This window comes from Arachis hypogaea, chromosome 13, assembly GCF_003086295.3.
Source record: "Arachis hypogaea cultivar Tifrunner chromosome 13, arahy.Tifrunner.gnm2.J5K5, whole genome shotgun sequence".
NCBI classification, from domain to species: domain Eukaryota; kingdom Viridiplantae; phylum Streptophyta; class Magnoliopsida; order Fabales; family Fabaceae; genus Arachis; species Arachis hypogaea.
In genome coordinates this window covers 43,516,654-43,534,873 of record NC_092048.1, presented here as the reverse complement: position 1 = coordinate 43,534,873, position 18,220 = coordinate 43,516,654, and the positions used below count along the sequence as shown (strand labels likewise).

General features: G+C 35.6%; 1 non-coding gene across 1 annotated transcript; it reads right to left on the bottom strand.

Annotated features, from left to right (window-relative positions):
* Positions 1 to 17,453: 17,453 nt before the first annotated feature.
* LOC112738790 (small nucleolar RNA R71) lies at positions 17,454 to 17,561 on the bottom strand. The gene has a single exon (XR_003169739.1). It is a non-coding gene; the product is annotated as a small nucleolar RNA R71 (small nucleolar RNA).
* Between the last annotated feature and the right edge of the window lie 659 nt (positions 17,562 to 18,220).

Below are 18,220 nucleotides of genomic sequence, written 5' to 3'. Positions count from 1 at the left end.
TCAGAATGGACCATTCTGGATATATTCTATGATGGTCTATCTAAACTATCAAAGATGTCATTGGACCATTCTGCAGGTGGATCCATTCACCTAAAGAAAACGCCTGCAGAAGCTCAAGAACTCATTGACATGGTTGCTAATAACCAGTTCATGTACACTTCTGAGAGGAATCCTATAAGTAATGGGATGCCACAGAAGAAAGGAGTTCTTGAAATTGATACTCTGAATGCCATATTAGCTCAGAACAAAATATTGACTCAACAAGTCAATATGATTTTTCAAAGTCTGAATGGAATGCAAGCTGCATCCAACAGTACTCAAGAGGCATCTTCTGAAGAAGAAGCTTATGATCCTGAGAACCCTGCAATAGCAGAGGTGAATTACATGGGTGAACTCTATGGAAACACCTATAATCCCTCATGGAAAAATCACCCAAATCTCTCATGGAAGGATCAACAAAAGCCTCAACAAGGTTTTAATAATGGTGGAAGAAACAGGTTTAGCAATAGCAAGGCTTTTCCATCATCCACTCAGCAAAAGACAGAGAGTTCTGAGCAGACCCCATCTAGCTTGGCAAACATAGTCTCTGATCTATCTAAGGCCACTCTAAGTTTCATGAATGAAACAAGGTCCTCCATTAGAAATTTAGAAGCATAAGTGGGCCAGCTGAGTAAAAGGATCATTGAAACCCCTCATAGTACTCTCCCAAGCAATACAGAAGAAAACCCAAAAGGAGAGTGCAAGGCCATTGAATTGATCATCATGGCCGAACCTACAAGGGAGGGAGAGGACGTGAACCCCAGTGAGGAAGACCTCCTGGGACATCCAGAGATCAATAAGGAGTTTCCCTCTGAAGAACCAAAGGACTCTGAGGCTCATCTGGAGACCATAGAGATTCCATTAAACCTCCTTATGCCATTCATGAGCTCTGATGAATATTCTTCTTCTGAAGAGAATGAAGATGTTACTGAAGAGCAAGTTGCCAAGTACCTTGGTGCAATCATGAAGCTGAATGCCAAATTATTTGGTAATGAGACTTGGAAAGATGAACCTCCCTTGCTCACGAATGAACTGAGTGATCTGGATCAACTGAGATTGCCTCAGAAGAAACAGGATCCTGGAAAGTTCTTAATACCTTGTACCATAGGCACCATGACCTTTGAGAAGGCTCTATGTGACCTTGGGTCAGGGATAAACCTCATGCCCCTCTCTGTAATGGAGAAACTGTGAATCTTTGAGGTACAAGCTGCCAGAATCTCATTAGAGATGGCAGACAACTCAAGAAAACAGGCTTATGGACTAGTAGAAGACGTGTTAGTAAAGGTTGAAGGCCTTTACATCCTTGCTGATTTCATAATCCTAGACACTGGGAAGGATGAGGATGAATCCATCATCCTTGGAAGACCCTTCCTAGCCACAGCAAGAGCTGTGATTGATGTGGACAGAGGAGAGTTGGTCCTTCAACTGAATGAGGACTACCTTGTGTTTAAAACTCAAGGATCTCCTTCTGTAACCATCGAGAGGAAGCATGAAAAGCTTCTCTCACTGCAGAGTCAACCAAAGCCCCCACAGTCAAACTCTAAGTTTGGTATTGGGAGGCCACAACCAAACTCTAAGTTTGGTGTTGAACCCCCACAACCAAACTCTAAGTTTGGTGTTGGGAGGTCCCAACCTTGCTCTGATTATTTGTGAGGCTCCATGAGAGCTCACTGTCAAGCTATTGACATTAAAAAAGCGCTTGTTGGGAGGCAACCCAATGTTATTTAATCATTTTTATTTTATTTTCTCTTTGTTATTTCATGTTTTATTAGGTTGATGATCATGTGGAGTCACAAAAACTACTGAAAAATCAAAAACAGAATGAAAAATAGCATTGAAAACAGCACACTCTGGAGGAAGGGCTTACTGGCGTTAAACGCCAGAAACAAGCAGTAGTCTGGCGTTTAAACGCCAGGATTGCACCCAGAGGAAAGCTAGCGTTAAACGCCAGAAACAAGCATCAGACTGGTGTTTAACGCCAAAAACATGCACCACACTGGCGTTCAACGCCAGAAACATGCTATAGACTGGCGTTGAACGCCCAAAACAAGCATGGAAGTGGCGTTTAACGCCAGAAACATGCTGCAGTCTGGCGTTAAACGCCAGGATTGCATATATAGGGCGTTTTACATGTCTAAAAGGTGTAGGGATGAGAAATCCTCAAACACCTCAGGATCTGTGGACTCCTGATGAGCGGATAATTTATACGCTTTTTGGCATTGTTTTTAGTATGTTTTTAGTAGGATCTAGTTACTTTTAGGGATGTTTTCATTAGTTTTTATGTTAAATTCACATTTCTGGACTTTACTATGAGTTTGTGTGTTTTTCTATGATTTCAGGTATTTTCTGGCTGAAATTGAGGGACTTGAGCAAAAATCAGATTCAGAGGTTGAAGAAGGACTGCTGATGCTGTTGGATTCTGACCTTCCTGCACTCAAAGTGGATTTTCTGGAGCTACAGAACTCGAAATGGCGCGCTTCCAATTGTGTTAGAAAGTAGACATCCAGGGATTTCCAGAAATATATAATAGTCCATACTTTGCTCGAGGATAGATGACGTAAACTGGCGTTCAACGCCAGCTCTCTGCCCAATTCTGGAGTTCAGCGCCAGAAATGGATCAAGAACCAGAGTTGAACGCCAGAAATGGATCAAAACCTGGTGTTCAACTCCACAAATGGCCTCTGCACGTGGAAACTGGAAAGTTAAAGCTCAGCCCAAGTACACACCAAGTGGGCCCCGGAAATGGATTTATGCATCAATTACTTACTTATGTAAACCCTAGTAGCTAGTCTATTATAAATAGGACCTTTTACTATTGTATTAGACATCTTTTGATCATTTTTAGATCTCTAGACCTCCATAGGAGGCTGGCCACTCGGCCATGCCTACCCTCTATTCACTTATGTATTTTCAACGGTAGAGTTTCTGCACTCCATAGATTAAGGTGTGGAGCTCTGTTGTTCCTCAAAGATTAATGCAAAGTACTACTGTTTTCTATTCAATTCATCTTATTTCTCTTCTAAGATATTCATTCGCACTTCAACCTGAATGTGATGAACGTGACAATCATCATCATTCCCTATGAACGCGTGCCTGACAACCACTTCCGTTCTACATTAGATTGAATGAGTATCTCTTAGATCTCTTAATCGGAATCTTCGTGGTGTAAGCTAGAATGATGGCGGCATTCAAGAGAATCCGGAAAGTCTAAACCTTGTCTGTGGTATTCCGAGTAGGATTCAATGATTGAATGACTGTGACGAGCTTCAAACTCACGATTGCTGGGCGTAGTGACAGACGCAAAAGGATAGTAAATCCTATTCCAGCATGATCGAGAACCGACAGATGAATAGCCGTGTCGTGACAGGGTGCATTGACCACTTTCACTGAGAGGATAGGATGTAACCATTGACAAGGGTGATGCCTCCAGACGATTAGCCGTGCCGTGACAGGGTATTTGGATCATTTTCCCGAGAGAAGACCGAAAGTAGCCATTGACAATGGTGATGCATTACATAAAGCCAGCCATGGAAAGGAGTAAGACTGATTGGATGAAGACAGTAGGAAAGCAAAGGTTCAGAGGAACGAAAGCATCTCTATTCGCTTATCTGAAATTCTCACCAATGATTTACATAAGTATTTCTATCCCTATTTTATTACTTATTTTCGAAAACCCCATTACTATTTTATATCCGTTTGACTGAGATTTACAAGGTGACCATAGCTTGCTTCATACCAACAATCTCCCTGGGATTCGACCCTTACTCACGTAAGGTATTACTTGGACGACCCAGTGCACTTGCTGGTTAGTTGTGCGAAGTTGTGAACCATGGTATTGGCATCAAGTTTTTGGCGCCATTACCAGGGAAAGAAAGAGCGATGAATTTTACATAATCAAAGTGTAATCACAATTTCTGCGCACCAACTCCACAGGATTCCCTCAGGATCTGTGGACCCCACAGGATCCCCACCTACTTCTTCTCTCTTCTTCACACCTTTCCATAACTCTCTTCCCCAAAAACTTCACCTACCTTTAAATTCAAAATAATTTCCCTCCCAAACCCAACCCTAAATAGCCGAACCCTAAATCCCTCCTCACTCCTATATAAAACCCGCATTCCCTCTTCATTTTCACACAACAAAACCCTCTCTTCTTCCCCTTGGCCGAAACCATCTCTCTCTCCCTCTCCTCCATTTTTATTCTTCTTCTACTTCTTTCTTTCTTCTTTTGCTCGGGGATGAGAAACCATTTTAAGTTTGGTGTGGTAAAAGCATAGCTTTTTGTTTTTCCATAACCATTCATGGCACCTAAGGCCAGAGAAACCTCTAGAAAGAGGAAAGGAAAGGCAATTGCTTCCACCTCTGAGTCATGGGAGATGGAGAGATTCATCTCAAAGGTCCATCAAGACCACTTCTATGAAGTTGTGGCCAAGAAGAAAGTGATCCCTGAGGTTCCTTTCAAGCTCAAGAAGAATGAGTATCCGGAGATCCGACTTGAAATCCAAAGAAGAGGTTGGGAAGTTCTCACTAACCCCATTCAACAAGTCGGGATCCTAATGGTTCAAGAGTTCTATGCAAACGCATGGATCACTACGAACCATGACCAAAGTGTGAACCCAAATCCAAAGCATTGGCTTACTATGGTTCGGGAAAAATACTTAGATTTCATTTCCGAAAATGTAAGGCTGGCGTTCAACTTGCCAATGATGGAAGAAAATGCACGCCCCTACACAAGAAGGGTCAACTTTGATCAAAGGTTGGACCAAGTCCTCATGGATATATGTGAGGAAGGAGCTCAATGGAAAATTGACTCAAGAGGCAAGCCGGTTCAATAAAGAAGGCATGACCTCAAACCAGTGGCTAGGGGATGGCTAGAGTTCATTCAACGCTCAATCATTCCTACTAGTAACCAGTCTGAAGTTACTATAGACCGGGCCATCATGATCCATAGTATCATGATTGGAGAGGAGGTGGAAGTTCATGATATTATACCTCAAGAACTTTACAAGGTGGCTGACAAATCCTCCACTTGGGCAAGGTTAGCCTTTCCTCACCTCATATGCCACATCTGCAATTCGGCTGGAATTGACATAGAGGGAGACATCCTCATTGAAGAGGATAAGTCCATCACTAAGAAAAGGATAGAGCAAACAAGAGATCATGGACCTCAACAAGAGTATGAGAAAATTCCTCACCATGAAATCCCTGAGATGCCTCAAGGGATGCACTTTCCTCCACAAAACTATTGGGAGCAAATCAACACCTCCGTAGGAGAATTAAGTTCCAATATGGGACAACTAAGGGTGGAGCACCAAGAGCATTCCATCATCCTCCATGAAATTAGAGAAGATCAAAGAGCTATGAGAGAGGAGCAACAAAGACAAGGAAGAGACATAGAGGAGCTCAAAGGCACCATTGGTTCTTCAAGAAGAGGAAGATGCCACCCTCACTAAGGTGGACTCATTCCTTAATCTCCTTGTCTATTTATTTTCTGTTTTCGGTTTCCATGCTTCATGTTTAATTATGTTTGTGTCTTTACTATATGATCATTAGTGTCTAAGTGTCTATGCCTTAAAGTTATGAATATGAATCCATCACCCCTCTTAAATGAAAACTATTCTAAAAACAAAAGAATAAGAAGTACATGGTTTTGAACTCATCCTTGAAACTAGTTTAATTATTTTGATGTGGTGGCAATACTTTTTGTTTTCTGAATGTATGCTTGAACAGTGCATATGTCTTTTGAAGTTGTTGTTTATGAATATTAAATATGTTGGCTCTTGAAAGAATGATGAAAAGGAGAAATGTTATTTGATAATCTGAAAAATCATAAAAATGATTCTTGAAGCAAGAAAAAGCAGTGAATACAAAAGCTTGCAGAAAAAAAAATGGTGAAAAAAAAAAGAGAAAAAGAAAAAGCACGCAGAAAAAGCCAAAAGCTCTTTAAACCAAAAGGCAAGAGCAAAAAGCCAATAGCCCTTAAAACCAAAAGGCAAGGGTAATAAAAAGGATCCAAGGCTTTGAGCATCAGTGGATAGGAGGGCCTAAAGGAATAAAATCCTGGCCTAAGCAGCTAAACCAAGCTGTCCCTAACCATGTGCTTGTGGCATGAAGGTGTCAAGTGAAAACTTGAGACTGAGCGGTTAAAGTCGAGGTCCAAAGCAAAAGAAATAGTGTGCTTAAGAACCCTGGACACCTCTAATTGGGAACTTTAGCAAAGCTGAGTCACAATCTGAAAAGGTTCACCCAGTTATGTGTCTGTGGCATTTATGTATCCGGTGGTAATACTGGAAAACAAAGTGCTTAGGGCCACGGCCAAGACTCATAAAGTAGCTGTGTTCAAGAATCAACATACTGAACTAGGAGAATTAATAACACTATCTGAACTCTGAGTTCCTATAGATGCCAATCATTCTGAACCTCAATGGATAAAGCGAGATGCCAAAACTATTCAAGAGGCAAAAAGCTACAAGTCCCGCTCATCTGATTGTAGCTAAGTTTCATTGATATTTTGGAATTTATAGTATATTCTCTTCTTTTTATCCTATTTGATTTTCAGTTGCTTGAGGACAAGCAACAATTTAAGTTTGGTGTTGTGATGAGCAGATAATTTATACGCTTTTTGGCATTATTTTTACATAGTTTTTAGTATGATTTAGTTAGTTTTTAGTATATTTTTATTAGTTTTTAATTAAAATTCACATTTCTGAACTTTACTATGAGTTTGTGTGTTTTTCTGTGATTTCAGGTAATTTCTGGCTGAAATTGAGGGACTTGAGCAAAAATCAAATTCAGAGGTTGAAGAAGGACTGCAGATGCTGTTGGATTCTGACCTCTCTGCACTCAAAGTAGATTTTCTAGAGCTATCGAACTCCAAATGGCGCGCTCTCAATTGCGTTGGAAAGTAGACATCCAGGGCTTTCCAGCAATATATAATAGTCTATACTTTGATTAAGGATAGACGACGTAAACTGGTATTGAACGCCAGTTCCATGCTGCATTCTGGAGTCAAACGCCAGAAACAGGTTACAAAGTGGAGTTCAACGCCAGAAACAGGCTACAAACTGGCGTTCAACTCCAAGAGAAGTCTCTACATGTGTAAAGCTCAATGCTCAGCCCAAGCACACACCAAGTGGGCCCCAGAAGTGGATTTCTGCATCATTTACTCAATTCTACAAACCCTAGTAACTAATTTAGTATAAATAGGACTTTTTACTATTATGTTTATATCTTTGGAACATCTTGGGATCATCTTTGATTAGTTTTAGGCTATCTTAGACTTTTGTGAGGGCTGGCCATTCGGCCATGCCTGAACATTTATCACTTGTGTATTTTCAACGGTAGAGTTTTTACACACCATAAATTAAGGTGTGGAGCTCTGCTGTTCCTCAAAGATTAATGCAAAGTACTACTGTTTTTCAATTCAATTCAAATTATTCCGCTTCTAAGATATTCATTCGCACTTCAATATGATGGATGTGATGATCGTGACAGTCATCATCATTCTCAACTTATGAACGCGTGCCTGACAACCACTTCCGTTCTACCTTAGATTGAATGGATATCTCTTGGATATCTAATACAGGGGACTGAGTCCGAATTATTAGTGTCTTCGTGGTATAAGTTAGAACCCATGAACGACCATTCTTGAGAATCCGGAAAGTCTAAACCTTGTCTGTGGTATTCCGAGTAGGATTCAGGGATTGAATGACTGTGACAAGCTTCAAACTCGCGAGTGCTGGGCGTAGTGACAGACGCAAAAGGATCAATGGATCCTATTCCAGTATGATCGAGAACCGACAGATGATTAGCCATGCAATGACAGCGCATTGGACCATTTTCACTGAGAGGACAGGTGGCCATTGACAACGGTGATGCCTAACATACAGCTTGCCATGGAAAGGAGTAGGAAGGATTGGATGAAGACAGCAGAAAAGCAGAGGTTCAGAGGGACGAAAGCATCTCTATACGCTTATCTGTAATTCTCACCAATGAATTACATAAGTACCACTATCCTATTTTATATTTTATTTATCTTTTACTTATCAATTCGTAAAATCAGTTGAATCCGCCTGACTGAGATTTACAAGGTGACCATAGCTTGCTTCAAGCCGACAATCTCCGTGGGATCGACCCTTACTCACGTAAGGTTTATTACTTGAACGACCCAGTGCACTTGCTGGTTAGTTGTACGAAGTTGTGAAACAGAATTAAGAATATGAACGTGCGTATTGAGTTTTTAGTGCCGTTACCAAGGAAGGAATGATCACGATTTCGCACACCAGAGGTGCGCACAGGTATGGATACTCACTAAGGACTTTCATTTAAATAATGGAATTTTAGTGGTAAATTTTTATTTTACGCAGTAGCATAGAAAATTTTAGTTTATGATTAAGTTTTTTATTAATTATAATTTGCATTTACAATTTTAATTAGGATTTATATTTTTTTCTGACAATCTTAAAGGTAAGATTGTTTTTGAAGGAAAGGATAATGTTAGGATTAGTATTGGACTATTGGGTCTATAACTCAAGGGTAATGCTAGGTAGACAAAAAAAAAAAAAGCCAAAATTTACCTTATTTAGCATTAATTAATTATCACAACAATTAATGAATGCTAAATAAGGTAAGTTATGACTGTTTTTGGCTGATTTTTTTTGTTACTAAATATTTCCGTAGCTGAATTAGAGAGTTATGCTATAAATAAAAATATACTGTAATAGTATGGATAGTATAACGTAATTAAAAATTTTAATTTCCTTTTTTATCTTAATTTTAGAAATTTTTATTCTATTATCTCTGATTTTTATCTAATTTTTTCTATCTCTTAATATAATATGGGATCAAAATTACTAAAAATTTATTTTTGTTAATAAAGAATAAAAAATATACGTAATATCCAAATAAAGTATAATTATAAATAAGAAACTAAAACTCTTCAGAAGATGATTAGTTCTTAATTAATTAATGATAAAAATATAGAATTAATTATTTTATCTTTTTTTATTTGTTAGGTATTATTTACATGGTTGTTATAAATAAAAACATTATTCTTATTTAAAAATGATAACTTTAACAACTAAAGATTCTTTTTCCATCATAGTACTGGATAAATAAAGTATGGAAAAAATATTGTTACGTGAATCTATAATTTAGGTTTAAACATTATGTATCTCTCTTTTTGATTTTTCTCTCTTTTATGTAGATTATTTTTTTATATTTAAACTAAATAAATTTAATATTTATCAAATTATACAAATACTAAAGTATTTATTAAAATGTATAACGTGACACATCTCGAATATTGTGTATAAAATTTCGTTAAAAATACATTTCGAATAAATGCAAAAAACGGATTATAAGTACTCGAGATATGTTCGTAATGATTTAGGGTGTTGAGTATCGAAATCTAGGCCTAACGATAATGCATCCGGAATAAATGTATTAAATATAATATTAGTACTTGGATTATTGTACTTAGTTAATTAAATATTCAATTTAAAAAAAAATAACGATTTAAATTTTTAAATTAAAATATTAATAATTTAAAATTTTAAAATTATTTAAGATGTGTGCAAAACCTTTTGAATATTTTAATACGTTGATATAATATTTTGGATAGTATGTATTAGTTTGATCTTTTTTTCATTTCATCTAATTTTATTTAAATAATTTAAATTCTTAAAATTACAAAATTTTGAATTAAAAATTTAAATGGATATAATTAAAATTAACAACTTAATTTAATTCAATACAAATAAACGTACTTATATTATTATATTTATATATAAAATGCTAGTGTATTTACACTTATATACTAAAATGATGAATGCTACTATGCTCTTTTTAAAATAAAGGATAAATTACTCCCTATAATATATATAGTGTTTATAATTATAATTGAGTTGAATGTTAACCATAATAATTAGATATATGTTCTCTATTTTTTTTCTCTCTTGTGATTATTTAAATCTAGTTTAGCACCACCAGTTTATGGTGGTAGTGGTGGTTGTCACCGCCGGAGAAGTCTCTTTGTGGTGAACTCACAAATCCATCAACAAGGTGAAAGTACGTATTCAGCTCGTTACACGTGGCAACATTTGTGCTATTGAGGTATGGAGAATCCCTGCTACATAGGCGCAATTCCTTCCCAACTAACTCAGCGTACACCCACTGCGCCTCCTCCACCCTCTTCTGTATGGTGATAACGTCTTTGGAGTTCACTATCCGCAAAATTTTTGTCCCATGAAAGTGATTAAATTCTTGTGCATAATTGTCACCTCATCTTGCAAATCCTATTGTCTGCAATTGAATTCGACTTGATCTCTGCCCCATCGACAACGATGTCTTTAATCTCATGAGGATTCGAATCTACCATCCCTTGAAACTTGTATTTGACATCATCAACAACAATGTTTTTAACTGTGTTTATGACTTCAGGATCTGAAGAATTTTTCCAAATGTCTTTATGACTTCTATCATCACGGACCATAAGCTCTCCTCTACCTTCAAGTGCATCAATTGCATTCGTAAAGATCTCTTCCTCTTCATAAAACTCATCTGGTAAATCACTTATATATATATATATATCACAAGGGGTAATTTACCCTTTATTTTAGAGAGGATATAATAGAATTCACCTACTAAAATGCTAATACAAGCAATAATTAGATAACTTGTTTTTATTAAATATATAATTCTTTTAATTATCAAATAGTCATCTAATATTTGTACTCATATTTAAAATTTTTCTAAAAATTAATTATGCAATATTTATAATTATTCATAATTATTTATAATTAACTATACGAGTAGTAGTCAAGTACAATAATAAGAGTCTATTTATTTTTATTGGATTGAATTAAAATTTTAAATTTAAAATTTTATAATTTTATAATTTTAAATTATTTGAATAAAATTAAATGAAATGAAAAATAAAAATCAAACCAACACATTATCTAAAATATTATATCGACGTATTAGAGATTTGTACATATTTTGGATAATTTTAAAAGTCTTAATAGTTAATATTTTAATTTAAAAATTTAAATTATTAATTTTTTTCAAATCGAAATATTTAATTAACCTTATGAATACTAATATTGTATTTAATACACGTATCTCGGATACACTAGCATTAAACTTGGTAGGCTAGATATAGGGTTTTAAGCACCCTAAACCATGACATGCACATCCCAAATACTCAGTACCTATTTTCTTTTCTACAGTTATTTCATATCTGGATGCATCCAAGATGTGCAACAATACGACTATGTCATATCTAGATGTCTCAGAATGTGTTTTTAGTGAGATTTTATGTATAATATCAAAATGTGTCACGTTATGTATTTTGATAAATACTTTACTGTTATATAATTTAGTAAATATTAAATTTATTTAATTTAAATATAAAATCCCACAATTTGTTGGTCATTTACGTTGCAGATATAATCATGCAAAGCTTTCAATAAAGTGAACACCACAATTTAAGTTAACAGTATCTATGATGATCTGTGCTAATAACCAAAATGTAATTGTATATACAGTCATTAATCTCTGTTGGGAATAAGGAGTATGACCACAATCCAATCAATCATGTGTCAAATAATTTGTTATTGTTATTATATTAAAATGTTAATATAATAAGGTCCTTGATTAAATTTAGAGATTTATCATTGTGATAGTGATCATAATATTGAGAGATAAATCTTTTATAATTTAAATCTAAATTGTTCTTGGTCATAGGATTATTAAAAAGGACATTAATAATCCGAAAAGATCAATATATATATAATGGTCTTCATTGGATGAAGATTAATAGATCTCATTTATTAAATTATATATATAGATGGTGCATATAGAGATATGACCATTGAACTGACTCACTTTGAGAATTCCTAATGGTTATAATTACCGCATATTTGTCAATAGGATATTCTCAAGATGAACACAGTAATAGAGTTTCCTTTGACCTGCGACTGTCATAGTAATTAACAATGTATTTATTATACTTTGATTTCGGACACCTAATACCCTAGGGTGCTAGTTGAATGGATATTGGGTATGATTTAAATACTTGTAGAATTAATGATTAGTCAATAAGGAATCCGTCAACTCTCGGTAAAGAGTTTGAGCTCTATGATTATAATGACTGAGATGAATAAAACCTTGGCCAAGGGGATTGAATGAATGAAGAAATGAGTTTCTTAGGTCATTCACAGTTCATTATAATAATGGTAACAAGTTAGAGTTTGACAATTAAACCATACTCTAAGGGTTAACCAAGAGCTGAAAAGATGGAAGGAATTATACTTTGTTCTTCTGAGGTTCTTAGTAAAAATATATTACTTCATACTATCGGGTCGTTGAGGAGTGTTGCTAGACGCCAACCTTGATTAGTAAATTTAGTATGACTAATTTACTACCCGCTTAGTATTGAACCTATGGGGTCACACACTAACGAGTGTTCTAATCTTTGCTATAGAATTATTTAATTATTATTTTGATTTGATCAAATAAATAATTATATTAATGGAATATTATTATATTTTTTGCTAGCACCAAGAATATAATAATAGTATGATAATTGAGAATATTAAATGAGATTTGAGAATAATTAGTTATTCTATTTCTGAATTTGAATTATAAATTTGGATGAGATCCAAATCGATTATGTTTTAAATTGTTATGATATAATTCATAAAATTTAAAGGATTCAGATTTGGAATTTAAAGATATGATTTAAATTTTAATTGAGATTCAAATTTAAAATCAATAACAAATCTCATACTGTATATATGTATGCCAATGGTAGAGGAAAACATGAGAAAGACACAGGGAATAACAAGGGTTGTTATTCCTTTACCTTTACGCACATAAATGTATGTGAGTCTAATTCTTGGAGAAGAATTTTATGGTGTGCAAAGAGTTGTAAGAGGTTTCTCAATTTAGATCAGATGTCCATTGGTCAAGGAGTTGACAGCAAAGATTGGTCTCGGTGTGGATACGCATAGCGCCTTCGTACCATCGAAGGAGAAAAAGATTTTTACTAGCGTACTCAGGTATTTAGATCTGATCTTTATATTGTATATTATTGGAATAAAGTTTAAACACAAAATAGATCTTTAAGATTACCTTTTTTCTTCCGCTGCGTGTTATGAACACATGGTAATTCTTCAATCTCGTTTGAAAGTTGATGCTAGTATGAACTTTTAAGTACTGTTCTGAGATGTGATTATTGCCAATAGTGCTCGTAGGCTTTACATGAGCGTAAGACGAGATTCTTCCGTGTGTGAATCATGTGACTCCTTATGAATAATGAATATATGGAGAAATCTATCTTTTAGTGGAGTGATTATTTCATTGGGATAAGGCCAAATTTCTTTGAGATTTTAAAAATAGAGACTAGTAGTGATACCTCAACTGTCCCAATTTTTCGTGAGTATTGATGAGCGGATAATTTATACGCTTTTTGACATTGTTTTTAGTATGTTTTTAGTAGGATCTAGTTACTTTTAGGGATGTTTTTAATAGATTTTATGTTAAATTCACATTTCTGGACTTTACTATGAGTTTGTGTGTTTTTCTGTGATTTCAGGTATTTTCTGGCTGAAATTGAGGGACTTGAGCAGAAATCAGATTCAGAGGTTGAAAAAGGACTGCTGATGCTGTTGGATTCTGACCTCCCTGCACTCAAAGTAGATTTTCTGGAGCTACAGAACTCGAAATGGCGCGCTTCCAATTGCGTTGGAAAGTAGACATCCAGGGCTTTCCAGCAATGTATAATAGTTCATACTTTGGCCAAGAATTGACGACGTAAACTGGCGTTCAACGCCAGCCTTCTGCCCAAATCTGGCGTCCAGCGCCAGAAAAGGACCCAAAACCAGAGTTGAACGCCCAAACTGGCACAGAAACTGGCGTTCAACTCCACAAATGGCCTCTGCACGTGCTACACTTAAGCTCAGCCCAAACACACACCAAGTGGGCCCCAGAAGTGGATTTATACATCAATTACTTACTCATGTAAACCCTAGTGACTAGTTTATTATAAATAGGACCTCTTACTATTGTATTAGACATCCTGGATTGTATTTTGATCCTGTGATCACGTTTAGGGGGCTGGCCATCTCGGCCATGCCTGGACCTTCACTTATGTATTTTCAACGGTAGAGTTTCTACACTCCATAGATTAAGGTGTGGAGCTCTGCTGTTCCTCAAAGATTAATGCAAAGTACTACTGTTTTCTATTCAATTCTTCTTATTTCTCTTCTAAGATATCCATTCGCACCCAAGAACGTGATGAAGGTGATGATTATGTGTGACGCTCATCATCCTTCTCCCCTATGAACGCGTGCCTGACAAACACTTCTGTTCTACATGAATTAAGTTAGAATGAGTATCTCTTAGATCTCCTAACCAGAATCTTCGTGGCGTAAGCTAGAATGATGGCGGCATTCAAGAGAATCCGGAAAGTCTAAACCTTGTCCGTGGTATTCCGAGTAGGATTCAATGATTGAATGACTGTGACGAGCTTCAAACTTGCGAGTGCTGGGCGTTAGTGACAGACGCAAAAGGAGGGTGAATCCTATTCCAGCATGATCGAGAACCGGCAGATGAATAGCCGTGCCGTGACAGGGTGCGTGAGCATATGATTCACTGAGAGGAGGGGATGTAGCCACTGACAACGGTGATGCCCTTGCATACAGCCAGCCATGGAAAGGAGTAAGACTGATTGGATGAAGATAGCAGGAAAGCAGAGGTTCAGAGGAACGAAAAGCATCTCCATTCGCTTATTTGAAATCCCTGCCAATGAATCTACATAAGTATCTCTATCCCCACTCTATGTTTTATTTACATAATATATTGTAACCCATATGAGTCAACTTAACTGAGATTTACAAGGTGACCATAGCTTGCTTCATACCAACAATCTCCGTGGGATTCGACCCTTACTCATGTAAGGTATTACTTGGACGACCTAGTGCACTTGCTGGTTAGTTGTATCGAAGTTGTGACAATTATGAATTAAGATCAAAGCACCAAGCTTTGGAGCCATTACCAGGGATTGTTCGAGCCTGGACAACACAATTTCGTGCACCAAGTTTTTGGCGCCGTTGCCGGGGATTGTTCGAGCCTGGACATCACAATTTCGTGCATCAAGTTTTTGGCGCCGTTGCCGGGGATTGTTCGAGTTTGGACAACTGACGGTTCATCTTGTTGCTCAGATTAGGTAATTTTCTTTTTGTTTTATTTTCAAAAATTTTTCAAAAATCTTTCAAAAATCTTCTCATCTGTTTTCGAAAAAAAAAAATGTTTTCAAAAATATATTTTTCTTCAAAAATTTTAAGAATGAATTCTAATGTTTCATATAACATGTTTTAGCTTGACTGGCCATGAAGCCATGTCTAATTCCCAGGATTTTGATTGAGGACTATGATTTCATTACTTCCTTTTTCCCAATTGTTTTCAAAAAAATTATACAAAAATCCAAAAAAAATTAGAAAATCATAAAAATCAAAAAAATATTTTTGTGTTTCTTGTTTGAGTCTTGAGTCATATCATAAGTTTGGTGTCACTTGCATATGCATCTTGCATTTTTTCGAAAATATCATGCATTCATAGTGTTCTTCATGATCTTCAAGTTGTTCTTGGTAAGTCTTCTTGTTTGATCTTGATGATTTTTTGTTTTGTTTCTTTTCATGTTTATCATATGCATTCTTGAATTCTTAGTGAGTAAGCATTAAAGAATTCTAAGTTTGGTGTCTTGCATGTTTTCTTTGCATTAAAAATTTTTCAAAAATATGTTCTTGATGTTCATCATGACATTCAAAGTGTTCTTGGTGTTCATCTTGACATTCATAACATTCTTGCATGCATCACATGTTTTGATCTAAAAATCTCATGCATTGCATAATTTTCATGTTTTTCATAAAAATTTCAAAAATAAAAAAAAATATCTTTCCCTTTTTTCTCTCATCAAATTCGAAAATTGAGTTGACTTTTTCAAAAATTTTTAAAAATCAAATTGTTTCTCATGAGTCAAATCAAATTTTCAATTTGAAAATCTTATCTTTTTCAAAATCTTTTTCAAAAATAAAATCTTTTTCAAAATTTTTAATTATTTTCGAAAATTCCAAAAATATTTTTCAAAAATCTTTTTCTTAATTTTAGACCAAATTTTCGAAAATAACATAATCAATTAATGTTTTGATTCAAAAATTTAAAGTTTGTTACTTGCTTGTTAAGAAAGATTCAAACTTTGAGTTCTAGAATCATATCTTGTGATTTCTTATGAATCAAGTCATTAATTGTGATTTTAAAAATCAAATCTTTTTCAAAACTAATTTTATCATATCTTTTCAAAAATATCTTCTTATCTTATCTTTTTCAAAAATATCTTTTCAAAATATCTTTTCTAACTTCCTAACTTCTTATCTTTTCAAAATTTGTTTCAACTAACTAACTAACTCTTTGTTTGTTTCTTAACTTTTTCAAAACCACCTAACTAACTCTCTCTCTCTAATTTTCGAAAATATCTTCCCCTTTTTCAAAAATTTCTTTTTAATTAACTAATTATTTTTATTTTTTATTTTTAATTTCAAAAATTTCGAAAAAAAAAATACTAACAACTTTCAAAAACCAATTTTCAAAAATCACTAACTCCTTTTCAAAAATAATTTTCGAAAATTCCCCCCTCTCTCTCATCCTATTCTATTTATTCATTCATTAACTAACATTACTTCCTCACATCATCACCAAATTCGAACCCCCTACTCTATCTGTGTTCGAATTTCTTCTTCTTTTCTTCTACTAACAATAAGGATCCTCTTTACTGTGACATAGAGGATTCCTCTTCTTTTCTTTTGTTCTCCTCTTTCTTATGAGCAGGGACAGAGAAAAAGGCATTCTTGTTGAAGCTGATCCAGAACCTGAAAGGACTCTGAAGAGAAAATTAAGAGAAGCTAAATTACAACAATCCAGAGACAACTTGATTGAAAATTTCGAACAAGTAAAGGAGATGGCAGCCGAACCCAACAACAATGCAAGGAGAATGCTTGGTGACTTTACTGCACCTAATTCCAATTTACATGGAAGAAGCATCTCCATTCCTGCCATTGGAGCAAACAATTTTGAGCTTAAACCTCAATTAGTTTCTCTAATGCAGCAGAACTGCAAGTTTCATGGACTTCCATCTGAAGATCCTTTTCAGTTCTTAACTGAAATTCTTGCAGATATGTGATACTGTTAAGACTAATGGAATAGATCCTGAAGTCTACAGGCTCATGCTTTTCCCTTTTGCTGTAAGAGACAGAGCTAGATTATGGTTGGATTCTCAACCTAAAGACAGCCTGAACTCTTGGGATAAGCTGGTCACGGCTTTCTTAGCCAAGTACTTTCCTCCTCAAAAGCTGAGCAAGCTTAGAGCTGATGTTCAAACCTTCAGACAGAAAGAAGGTGAATCCCTCTATGAAGCTTGGGAAAGATACAAACAGTTGACCAAAAAGTGTCCTTCTGACATGCTTTCAGAATGGACCATCCTGGATATATTCTATGATGGTTTATCTGAGCTATCAAAGATGTCACTGGACACTTCTGCAGGTGGATCCATTCACCTAAAGAAAACGCCTGCAGAAGCTCAAGAACTCATTGACATGGTTACTAATAACCAGTTCATGTACACTTCTGAAAGGAATCCTGTAATCAATGGGACGCCTATGAAGAAGGGAGTTCTTGAAGTTGATACTCTGAATGCCATATTGGCTCAGAATAAAATATTGACTCAGCAAGTCAATATGATTTCTCAGAGTCTGCATGGAATGCAAGCTGCATCCAACAGTACTCAAGAGGCATCTTCTGAAGAAGAAGCCTATGATCCTGAGAACCCTGCAATAGCAGAGGTAAATTACTTAGGTGAACCTTATGGAAACACTTATAACTCAACATGGAGAAATCATCCAAATTTCTCATGGAAGGATCAAAAGCCCCAACAAGGCTTTAATAATGGTGGAAGAAACAGGTTTAGCAATAGCAAACCTTTTCCATCATCAACTCAGCAACAGACAGAGAACTCTGAACAAAATGCTTCTAATTTAGCAAATCTAGTCTCTGATCTATCTAAGGCCACTGTACGTTTCATGAATGAAACAAGGTCTTCCATTAGAAATCTGGAAGCACAAGTGGG